The sequence below is a fragment of the Ambystoma mexicanum genome, chromosome 4q (assembly GCF_040938575.1).
Source record: "Ambystoma mexicanum isolate Mex_15411 chromosome 4q, UKY_AmexF1_1, whole genome shotgun sequence".
NCBI lineage: Eukaryota > Metazoa > Chordata > Amphibia > Caudata > Ambystomatidae > Ambystoma > Ambystoma mexicanum.
This window is the reverse complement of record NC_090928.1, coordinates 1,304,480,199-1,304,493,270: the sequence shown is the minus strand read 5'-3', so window position 1 is coordinate 1,304,493,270 and position 13,072 is coordinate 1,304,480,199.

Here is a 13,072-nt window from a genome sequence, read left to right as displayed (position 1 = left end):
GGAGGCTCTATTTTTCTTTGTGCTCTGCCTTAAGAGTTCTTGTGGCTCCTAAATCTGGGGTGCCCCCAGTATGTCACAGAGAGGGGGCCCCCTCTCTTAGCCATTTGGTGGGGGGTAGCTTTTTAATTAGTGTAAATTGCTCTACTTAGTGGACATTTTTTGAATGGGTTCCTTCCTCCACAGCATCATCTATGATATCCATCTCCCAGTGTAGCTGCTCCTTCTAGGAGCCACTAACACTGTCATGGCCACACAGTGAGCACAGGCACCCACAGGCTCCACTGCAGGCGGGCACAGAACACACAGGGTCCATTGGAGGCGGAGGAAGTGGCCTCCAGCAAGAGAAAGGCAAATAAGGGACTTTGTACCGATGTCTCAGAAGAGCATGTACTATTGCAAAAAACTGGAAATCCTGGGCTGCCATTTTAACAGGCCCACTATATAAGCCCTGTCCCGCCCGTAGCACTTGCTCATCGTTCCACGATAGATGCTGTCGCCGGCTTGATTCACCCGGTGACATCTGGGCCTTACAGAAGACTTACCTGAACTCTGGATCTACACCGCACAACTGGACACTTGGACTCTAAAAGTAATGGCACTTGCCTGGATCTTGAACTGGAACACTTACCTGAACTCCGGGTCCTTCGCTGATCACTGGACACATGGAACCCTTAGACTCTGAAGGTGCCAGCATATATTTATGCTAGGGAGAATTCTCATTTCTGTGCTAATTCCCTTCAACCTTAGAGACCCCCAGCTCTTTTGCTGGACTTTAGGACTTTTTAATTTTAACCCTGGAGTGAGTGAGTCCCTTTTCTCACTGTCTTGTGTTTTGACCTGATTTAGATTTAGTGTTCCCTCTGTTTTTAGAGCCTGAAACTCCATCGACCTCTACTTTTTGTATGGTGACACACAACACCTTCAATACCTTTTCTTGTGTGAACTACCGTTCCCAAGAATAGTAAAGTGAAATTGACTTTACTTACCTTTTCTCTTTGTAGGTCCAGCACACATCGTATGTGGAGTGCTGGGGGGTTACCTAGTAGCCCCATATCCTACATTTACATGTAAAAAAGTATGTTACCCTCACTACTTTAAATGGCTGGTGGCAGTGGTTTAATTGTGTGCTTTTCTACCGCAGGCTGAATCCTCAGCTGCAATATAGCACCCATGGGTGACCATTTTTGTCAAAATGGCCCCGGTCTTCTTTTTTAGCCATTTTCTGTTTGTGAAGTCTTTCTTGGGTTTTACTCTGCACACCATGCTAGGTTTGAGCCCTTTGTTAGTTTTGCCTTTGTTGGGCTTTGGTCCTGAAACCCGCCTCTAGCTCCAGTGTGTCTGGAAGGGCAGGAAGTGAGGGAGGTTCCTGGAATTCCCCTATTCTTTGTCTCTAGGAGTGCCTGAATACAACCTGTCCCGATTGGCTGGCTGGCTGTCCTTTCAGGACAGCCACCCTGCTGTTTGAGTGACAGCCTAGGCTGTGCATGAATGGAAGAAACCTGCTTAAAAGGCGAGGGTTTTGGGACTAGAGGCAGAGTTGACCACTGGGAAGAACATCCAATGAAGAAACCGTGAAAAAAGCTTGCTGCATCCTCCTGGACCTTTGAATTGCTAGTTGAAGCCCTGCTGCTGTGCTGAAACTCCTTTTTCTGATCGACAAGAGAAGCTCCGGAATGGACGACTTCTTCCCTTGGGCTAGTGGGACTAACTAACCCCGAGACTAACTCCACTGGACCATCTTCCCTGACTGGCTGTACTTTGCTGCTGCAGGAACTGAGTGCCAGGGGTCGAGAAATCTGTAGTTGAGTGCAAAGTCTGCAATCCAGCCAGAAGCTCCAGGAGTCTCCTACGGACCCTCCAGAAGCAGGGCGACCAGAGCTTGAGTGCAGCACCCAAGGAGGGAAGGAAGCCCAACCGGTATCCGAGATTCGCAACGGTGCTGTTTGCAACGTGCTGAAACCGTGACGTGCCGCTGGACCGAAAAGAGCCCATAGCTGCTGACAACCTCCAAATTGCTACCGCAGGGTTCTTCCAGACGTCCTCCCTCTTGTCCCCACGACTGAGGCTCAGGAACCCGGGACCTGCATCGCTGCAACAGGACAGAATCCAGCTGGACCACTGTTCTTCAAACCAGAATTACTGTTCAGACTTGGAGTACTTACCTCCGTGCCTTTAGCTTTCTCTAACTTTGTGCAAGACGTTGATTAATTACGAAGTGCCTCAGCTCCATAGACTGTGCTCAATTGATTTTAGCTGTCCTGGCTCTCTGCAGACTCTTCTAATCCATTGAACCTGTTTAACATTTTTCCTTCCTTAAACCTTTCCTTTCTGCAACTTCAGAATCTGCAAACTGTACTAGTGATTTATTTCTGTCCTTGTGAATGAAGTCACCTCCGGGTGTAGGAAGTGTGTAAAAAGCATCTCTAATGAGTATCCACTAAACGTATGCTGATTCTGGAAAAGTATTTTAAAGTATATTTGATTGTTATATATCTTGCCCTTTTTAAAGAAAGCTTATTTAAAAAAAGATATAGATAAATAAATATTTAAAACTGAAACCTTGAGTATAATTGTTACTTGGCTAGTTGTATTTGCGAATTTCATTGCTACAGCTCTACAGCTCACATTTACCTCTCTTGAGATAGGCCTGGCTGCTCAGTCACACTACCAACTTCTGTAGTACTGCCCTATACCAACAGGTGGGTTACCTAATACCAGGTAGACAAGTGTTGTGTAATCTCACAGTACATCAATTCTTGCCTAACAACTTAGGCACCAGAACTTTCACAGCACCAATCTGTTGGCACGGGCGTCGTCGGATAACCAGTAGTGTCACTGTAACCATTGGCATTAGATCCTTGCCTGAAAACAAACAAACGGAAAAGAACGTGATAACAGACATTTATTTAAGACCACATTTACAAAGTAAAGCAAGATATTATACAGCTTTCAATGGTAAACTGCAGTGCCAGCATCGACATCCGCAGGTCTATGTCGTGACTCTAGTGAAGTTCCTAGATCAAGACGCCTCTCTGCGATCCCAAGGCGGACTCCTGGTACATACTATGGGTTGAAGTATGCCAGGGTGCAGGAGGAGGGAGTTGTAAAATACCTGACATTGTAAATCCTCTCACCCACTGCATGTGGTACAACACAACTCCCGGGGTTAAGGCAGCACACAGTGACCTCACCAAAAACTGGGGGATGGATCTGCCCTCCACCCCTCATCAGACCCCTGTTGAGCTCATTAGAAGCATATTGGTTTGTCTTGGTGAGAGGAGAGGTCATCCACTGTGACCCTCAAAATATCCAGAGTACAGGTGAGCATTATGATGCTGGAAATGAATTGGAGGGACTCCTGGCAATGCAGCTCTTCCTCTTTTTTGGGCATGGTGAACCGACCCTTGGGATACCCTTATGGCACCCAAAAACCCTGTACCTTTAGTGTATGTTTTTGGGCACCTGTGGGTGACCCACAGAGCAGGGTATGGGCTGGTGGCAGCTCCATGCTGAATTTGACAGGTGCTCTGAGTATCCTCCATTTTGGAATACCCAGGCCCTGCCATTGGAATCAGTTTATTCCTGATAGAAGACAAAATGGCCCCTGTGGCCTCTTGCTTTCTATTGCCTGTTACTGTGTTTTCCCAAAGTCCTGGGAAGTCCTGACTCTGTCCCTTCCCCTGACTGGCTGTTGGGTGGAAGTCCCATATATGGTATTGTGGGGAGGTCCAGGCCAGACTGGCTGGAGCCTTCCTAGTGACTGTATGTTGTGATTACACCCTTTGGTTGGGACCTGGGTGAATGGATTGTGTGACCAATATGCACTTCTTGTAATGGATGTCTGGTTTCTGGTATGTGACACAAAGACTGAGACAGCCCTGCCCGAAACTGGTATGAATGCAGTGTGGAGTGCTGAATGGCTGGGTACTTGTGCCAATACAAACTCCTTGTTGTGAGTTGTCTGAGAGGGAGGAGTATGGCCTGAATACACTGTGAGCCTGATTGGCTGCCTGCCTGCCTGAATGCCCTTCTAAATGATTGGCTGCTGATCTTGGTCCAGCAGTATGAATGAGAGACAGAACAGTATATCCGGAGTCCTCTCACTGCTAGAAATGATACAGAAGCTGAAGTGGAAACTTGGAACTGCTTATCCTCGACGCCCGGCTGGAAGAAGAACTGCTGCTGCATTTGCTTCGACCTGATCCGAAAGCTGTCGAGTTTGTCAAGGACTGATCCGAGAGAGGACCTGGTAAGGAGACCACTCCCCGAGCTAAGAGGGAACATCGTGCAGACCACTAACCTTTGCCGAAGCGCCCTGGAAGCCAGCCTTCGAAAGACTGTCGACCGGATACGGAGACTGCCGAGGAGAACGAAGAGAAGCACCGGACTGCCATCCACTGTCGTGGACCAGGGTTTGCTATAACTGCTGGAGGCCCGTTGAAGCTGTGTTGCCCAGAAGCGTGGACTGCTTGACGCTGTGCCACCGACGACCGGAGCCGCAAGGCTACAACCTTTGCCTAAGAACACTTGAAACCAAGGAATCCCTTGTCTGTACCGTCGACCGCTTTCTCACGCTGGAGACATTTGAGGCCGCCGACGCGCCGAGGTGGAATCCGCCGCTGGGTTTCCCACCACCCGAAGACCACAAAGACACTGACGACCCGATGCCGTTGCTGGGCCAAAGTTCTTCAGTGACTCTTCGCGGCAACAAACGATTGCTGTCTAGGTGCACCGCACTCTTCGTCCTCGCAGGACATCCGCGGTCAATCGTCGACGAGCACTGCCTGGACCGAAGCCGCCGCCTCAACACCATCAAACTTTCATCGAGGACTCTCAACGCCTATGTTCACCTTCTTCGATGACTATCAGTGATCCGTGGCTCCTGCCTTAAAGGGGGCCACTCAAGAATTATCCATCGACGCGTCATTGAAGAAATCTATTATTCCAGGTACATTGGGGTGGTAGAAACTCTTAGAAGGAAATAAAACTTGTAGAGAAACAATATATGGACTGGGCTTGTATTATATCTTTATTTGCAGGTTGCCCAGGTGGGGGGATCCTCATACATAACTGTGCCTAGTGGTAGGGGCCCAATATTCTACCTATTGTTTTTACCAACCTGCTTTCCTCCTATGTTTATTGTTATTTCACTTTATTAACTGATTTGTATGACATTTGAACTGAATACAGTTGATGCATTTTAATGGAATCAAGAGTAATTGTGGTACCACATTGACTGTATATATTTATCATTTTTAGAATTGCCTGTGCAAAAACTGTGTTATTGTATGTTTACATAATCAAAGCCTTATTTATATAAAGAACTGTATTTTCACTAACATAGTGTGTGGACATTCCTTTGTGGGTGCTTGGGGACTACACTGTATTTAAGAACCAGCCCGCATCACCTCCTGAGAGCTGAAGCCTTTGATTCCTCGACTACGTTACCATATCGTTTTTTTATTTTTTTTATTTAATTTAATTTAGTTAATTACAACTTTTGAAATAAATAAAACATTGCATTCTTCATAACCACTTAAAAACAAATTATTCTCAAGTTTCACTTCCAATTCTTCAAGGAAGAATATTACTGCGAAAGTCAATTTTCTTTCATTTCCCAAAAGTACATTCTCCCACCATTCCTCACCACAACGATTTTGTCTTTTCTTAATTTCCTTTCCCAGGTGGTTAGTTCTCACATCTCTCAAATTGCTGCAGTGTAGCAGTAAGTGCTTCAATGATTCAGTTTTCTCGCCGCAGAATCTGCATGTAGAATCCACTTTCTCCGCCGTGCATCTGTAATTCAAAATCTCTTTTGTTTTGAATAGATTCAATCGTAGTTTCAAGAAGGTCTGCCTTTTCCTGTAGCATGGAAAAAGTTCCAAATATTTCAGTAAGGTATTCCTAGCTCTTACCTCAATAGGAGCATTGGCCATGCATCTATGCTTTAATCTCTGTTCGGAGGTTTCATATCAATCTCGGTCCCACAGCATTCTCTTCACCAAATTCGGATTTCCTAGTAGATCATCTTTTTTTGCACTTAGTTGGTACAGTATTAGTTCACATGATTCTTTCCATTCATCAAAAATGGACCTACTTGTACTACTCGAGATGGTTCTTAGAATGTTATATGCCTGTAAAACATTGGCTCCTAGCACTCTTCTACATATAGATAACATGTTCAATGTCACTCTGGCATTGATTGAAATTAATCCGAGTTCAAATCTAATGCATGCAGTGGGAGTACCCTTCGGTAGATGTAATATTCTAGTCCAGAATACGTTTTTGCACGCACTCCAAACTTTATATGGACAGCCCAGCATTGATTCGCACCAATAGATCAGGCATGGTATCACCTTTGCAATGTAGAAATCTTGCACCGGTTTCAGTGAAAATTTACCCACTTTTCTGTTGATTATTAAACCTTGTGCCGCAAGGAGTTTGCATTTTATTTTTATTTTTTGGACCATTGGATTGTCTGTTATCCGTGCAGTAAGTATTGAAATTGGGTGCAAAGTTTTATTGTCTCCTGACTTAGTTTCCATTGAAAATGCTTTTTGTTGGTTTTTTTTTATTCTCACAAGACTTTGGAGAACTAGGATTTCCGTTTTAGCTACGTTGATTACAAGGCTATTCTTTTCTGTGTAGGATTTTAAAGCAGTGAACTTCCTCTGTAATCCGATTGGCGTGACATCTAATAAAACAATGTTTTCCGCATATAGCATGTAACTTAGCAGGTTGCCATTTATTTTTGGAGGAAATCCTCTTACTTCCATAGTTTCTCTTCCAATTTCAGAAATAAAGAATTTAAATAAACTAGCACTTAACGGGCATCCTTGCTTCACCCCTTGTCCAGTTTTTATTGGTATAAAGAGTAACCCATTCGAATCCAACCGGATCCTAATCTCTGTATTTGAGTAAAGCTCTTTGATTGCTCGTAGAAGACTGAGGGCAATTTTTCAATGCTAGCTTTTTCCACAACAGTTCCCTATCCACACTATCAAAAGCATGTGCCAGATCTACGAACGCTAAATATACTTTTGATTTTTGTTTAATGGCATCCATTTTTATAAGATTTAGTAAGAGGAGGTTGAGCCCACACCCCACTCCCCTCACAAAACCAGTTTGTTGTTTGTCACCTCACCCAGTTGCTTGCAACCAGTTGTTTAAGAGCAGCAGCAATTGAGTGCCAAATATTTTACCCAGCACATCCAATAAGGCTACTGGCCTATAATTTTTAGATTGGTTCGGGTTCCTTTTTTAAATGTCGGCACGATAATTGCACTCTTCCAGGATTTTGGAAGCCGCCCTTGTTTGGTCTATCCATCTTCCGGGTGTTCTTTGAGTATTAGATTGGTCAACCCGTCTGGACCCGGTGCTCTTGAATTACTTTTTCTTAACATATTTTCTAGAATATCTTCTCTCTTTATCTCAAGGGCCCAACCTTGACCTAAATCCTGGGGATCGAATCAGTGTTTGCTTTGTTTGGCAAACAGGCTGGTGTAATGGTTAATCCATTGCGATTCAGTTACCATATTACACTGGATGGCTTGTTGTGGAGCATCAATGTTGTTGATTATTGCCCAAAAGGCGGGTGAATTTCTTTTCCCCCATTATCTGTAGCATACACTCAGCATCTCTTTGTAGGAGTATATGTTTATGGGAATGTATCCACTTTCTATATCCTGTTTTCACTTCCTCGATAGCTTCTTTACAGTTCGCTACGTTCTTTCTCTTTAAATTCCGTATACACTTTCTCATTTCTCTCTTTTTGGTCAGTACTTCCAGTTCTTCAAAGTGCTTTTTCTTAAAGCTTGTTTTGCTTCTACCGTTTTGGATTTGTGTGAATTGATGTATTAGAGTTGGATATTCTATGGAATCTCCTTTTTCATTTAGATCATTGTCAATTAAATGTTTTGTAAGTCTTGAGATCTTTTCATCATCCATTCTGATTCGATTTTGCCCTGGAACTATATTGATCTTATGTTTCCAACACTCTTCATGATTTTTCCTTTGAGCTACTAGTTCAATTTTTACTAAGTTATGATCACTGTTTGGTGATGGGACTACACAGAAGCTACACATTTTCTTACTTAGGTTCTCCGATGTGTAAAAATAGTCAATTATTGACTTTGTTTTCTCTCTTTCCCAAGTTGGGTTTGGGTGGATATCACCATTAGTGTTTCCATTCATTAGTAGCATCTGTCTACAGTTCATCTCTTCTTCCCATATCTTTCAAATTCTGTTTTCTTTTCTGGGTTTATATGTTTTCTTTAAATTGCCTTCCAACAAGAGGATCTCCATATTTAGGTCACCACACAATATGACATTATAGTTGGGGTCTTCAGATGCTCTGATTTCATCAGTCAGGTCACAGATTTGGTCAATGAATATCTCCTCATCATTTGCTTTATTGTGCCAATAGACATATATTATGTATATATTCAAGTGCTCCTCTTTGTGTTGCTGATTTAGTTCTATTAGAGTGGTTTGAATATAAGGTTGTCCTGTTTTTCTTGACCAATGTGAAGGCCAGCCATGGGACGCCCTCTTGCCTGTTTAATTGCAGGATTTATGTCTGCTTCATATCCGTTGATGCAAGGGTTGGTCGACAGCCATGTTTCTTGCAAACATATGATGTCTAGTGTTTGCAGTTGATTTCCAGCGCTTTTCTGCAGATGGGCGAAACCTCTTGTGTTCCATGAACCCATCAAAAAGCTCTCCTCATAGCTCATGTTTTGGCATTAACTGGCCGTCCCCGGGTTAAAGTCGCCAGCCAACCAGTTCCAGGATTCGTGTCCGCTTGCACACACTGCATCGTGTTTTTTTCCACTGCCTTTTGATGCTGGGATCACGTCGCATTCGAAGGTGATCTTAATTTGTTTCATACTCATAATGTTATCCATTGGGGCAGGTTCCTCGGCTTCGTCTCCTGTCATTTTTGCAAGTTCCGATCTACCTCCATTCTCAGTTTGTTTTTTAACTCTGCAAAAACAAAGAGGTGATGGCTGGAAGGTTTAGAATTAATCTTAACCACTGGCAATGCTCTGGGCAACCCTCCAGACCACCGTTCTTCGCCTGCCAAGCCATTACAGAAGGGAAATACCATATGCAAATCAGGCTTGGCCCCACCCCAAAGTTTTTTAACTCTGTTCATGGAAGTTTCATATAGAGAATCTTGGCTGGGGTCCTCTGTGCTTCTCCTCTGCCATATAGAGAGCAGGAGTACAGACACCCCCTCCAGTCTTTGCAAGCATTACATCCAGATACCCCTCTGAGAAAACTGCACACCAGGTACCATTCCCGACCCAATCCTCCACCCCTGAGAAATGGGAGGCATGTAAGCTGAAGATAGAAGAGATTATGCCAGTGTGCCAACTGCTTTGACGGTGCTATTACCGCCCACTGAATTTGGATGAGCGCCACAGGGACCTTACACCTACGGACCTGGCTCTGGCTTCCTCTGGTGAACACCTGTCACTGATCCATACTCTATGGAGAGAACGGCACTGGTTTCTTCCTCTATGGTGCGGAGACTTGTCGGTAGTATAATCCACTTCCTCTGGAAGCATTTATGTCAAGGTAAGGTTGGAACCTCTATGCCCGAGGGAAGTGCAAGATTTCCCTGAGGAACTGTTGTACTTGTTGCCAACTCTGACTCCGGAGAAACCCCTATCCTCCTTCCAGAGCCTGATGGCGAAGGTAATAGAGACCCTGGGGTTGTCAGCCCCATCCAGGCCAAGAGTTCAGTTCAAACCTACGGACATCCTAGATGAAGGTTCTCAGAGGGAGACCTTACTATCCTTTATACCATCAGTGGATGTCCCATTGCTAGCAGTCTAGTAGAAGCTATTCTCTTTTCTGGCAGTTGACTGTGAACTGGCAAAAAAGTACAGGGTGGTACCATCGGGCCCAGTTTTTCTATCGACGGTTGCAGCCCCCGAGAGCTTAGTGGTTCAGGCAGCCATGGCAAACCTGCAAATATTCTCCTTTCCCTGCTTGCCACCTGATAGAGGATGGATCCCTGGGGGAGGCAGGTCTTTGCCTCAGGTAGCCTGTCCCTGAATACGGTCAATGCCTCCTGTGCCTTGGCCAAGATCTCTTTGTTTCTGGTCGGCCATCTCTGGTACTGCCAACCATTCACTGGCCGTGGATGTGAGAGATGGCTTTGGGTCCCTGGCCCAGGATGGCATGGAGGTGTCTCAGCAGAAGCTTCAATCTAACCATGGCACAGTAGACAGTGTGGCACATGCAATAGCAACAGTGACATAGATGAGGAGGCGAGATGAGGAGGCGCTCCTGATCAGGGCTAAACATGATGAATCCCTTCAGAGGTTCCAGTCCTCAAAGGTTACGACAAACTCCCCGGGCATAGTGGTGCAGCAACCTGCCACTACTGCTAGCCTTTCCTCTCGAAATGGCTGGTGGCAGTGGTTTTACAACAAACTACCATGATTTTCCCGACCGCGAACACCGGTAGCGTTCAATCGCGGGAGCCATGTTTTTCAATATGGCGTCTGAGACTCCTTTGTTTAAACAGGTCCCGGTCTTTTTTTGCCATTTCTTTTTGGAAAGGTCCTTCTAGAGTTTGTCTCTGTGCGCCAAACCAGGTTTGGTCCCTTTGTTCCTATGCCTTTGTTCTGTTGCCTGAGGGTCTGGGGTAGGCAAGAAGTAAGGGAGGTGCCCGAAACTCCCTGTGTTTAGTCTCCTAGGAGACCCAAATGCACTCTGGCGTGATTAGCTGGCTGACTGTCCGTTAAGGACAGCCACCCTGCTGGGTGAGTGGCAGCTAGGCTGGAATGAATGGGAGAAAACTGTTTAAAAGGCGAGTTTCTTGGCTTGGAAGGCATAGTCGACCACTGGAGCGAAAGAACCGAAGACGAGCTGGAAAAGGACGGCTGTTGCAACTCCTGGACTGTTGGTTTGCCCGGTGAAGCCCTGCTGCAGTTCCGAATCACCAAGTTCATCTCAACAGAGAACCCCTTCAAGGACGACTTCCTCCTTTGAGTTGGTGGGACCAATCAACTCGTAAGCCACCTGGACACCATTCACAGAGCTGGTTGTATTTTCCTCAGAGTGCTGCAGGAAACCGAATAGCCAGGGAGAAGGACACCAGTTTGTGTGCTTGAAGACAGCTACCGGAATCAAAGAATTGCCAGTTTGCCAGCTTTGTGAAAAGTCCCCCAGCAGAGCCGGAGTCACCTGGCACCCTCCCTCTTGTCCCCACGGCTGTGGCTCAGGAACAGCGAGATCTGCAGCAACTGCCTGGAACAGAATTCTTCAGCTGCATCTTTTTCTTCAAAATAAGGTACTGTGAAAACCCGACCGAGAGAACTTAACTCACTGCGAAAGTGCGTGAAACTTTGGCAACTTGCAGGCCTAATCAGCTTGTGACTCGAAATATAACTCTTTCTTCTGAGAACTACTTCTCAGAACCGTGGCAAAGACTTTTCCCTTTATCTACCAGAACCGTTTTTACCTATACAAGACTCTAGCCCACTGACTTTGGCCTACCTATTGCATTGGACCAACTCCTGTGGTGAACTCAAACTATTTGCATTGTTTAAAAGTAACTCTACTATTCGTTTTATTAACTTATGCCTTTATGCTCCGACTTCATATACTCTGAATGCCATTTTGCTCCTCCTTCAAAGTAGTTTCAAAGTTTCAGAACAGGTGCCATGCTTGGAACAAGACATGGTCTTTAAGTCCATCTATTTTCTGGACCCGAATGGCGGGGGCTTGCCTCCTATACTGGATCTGCAACTTTTGAACCTTTACCTTCGCAAGAACCAGTTCAAGATAGTTATTCTGGCCTTGATCTGCTGCGCTGGCTATTTCACTGGATCTTCGGGATGTCTACTGCCACATGCCGATTCACGTCAAGCACAGGAAGGGCCTGAGGTTTGTTGTGGGTGACTGTGTTCAAGGTCCTGCAGTTCCGTTTGTCTTGGGCACCCAGGGACTTCACAAGCTGCTGGCCGTGATTGCGGATTGATTCAGGAAGGCATTCATTCTTTCCTTACCTGCATGACTGGCTTGTCCAAACTCACTCCCCAGACCAAGAGTCAGCACACCAGTAGCGGATGTGCAGCTTGTTATACAGCGTGGCCCTCTCCCTGAACTTTAAGGAGTCTGGTCTTGCCACCTCAGTCCCTCTTATTTATCGCAGTGGTCTTGGAAACTCCCTTTGGCAGGGCTTTCCTGTCTGAGGATTGAGTATTGAACCTCTTCAATAGCAAGAGAGCTTTCTAGCCTCAACCTTCCTGTGTTTGCTGAATCTCAGGGCCTCCTGCATTCTTAGTGCCGGCGGCGCAGCTGCGCATGTGATTGCATCAGTGGCTTGTCAGTGGTCTCTGTTTCTGGGGCACACATTAGAACTTCTGCCGGTCTCTGCGACAGTTTCCCGATACCGAACATGGTGGTCCCTGCAATACAATCTATTTAAAGAGGCATTGCTTTGGCAAGCCTGGACCCAGCTGACTGTAGTCATGGGTGCCTCCTTGAAAAAAGGTTGGGGTGCCCACTTGCAAGATCCTATGGTGAGCAGCATGTGGTCTCTTTTGGAGTCTCAGGAATACATCAACTTGCTGGAATACATAGCTCTCTGGTTGGCCACAAACCTCCTTGTCATTTCTTTCCTTGCATTCCCTTCCCTTCCCTCTCAACATGCAGGGTGGTGTTTGGGTCCTTGGGCCCCATTACAGGTTTTCCGATATCCCGCTGCTATTACCGGCGGGATACCTTCAAACTAATACCGTCAGTCTGCCGGAATTACCAGCAGATTCCAAGTGGTGGAAACACAGCTAAATCCCCATTCCAATCTAGTCCCATAGCACTCCATGGGGGGGGATTTGCTGGTGTTACCAGTACCAGTATTACCGGGATAGTTTTTTTGCCAGTAGGGTGGCGGATATACCTCCAACTTACAGCTGGAGGTAAATCCGCCACCCTACCGGCAAACCTGGAGTGTGCCGGTGCAGTAAACAAGCCGGTATGCAGTAATACCAGCATGTTGTTACCGCACCAGCACACTCGTAATGAGGCCCTGTGTCTCTATGCAGAGAAGCAG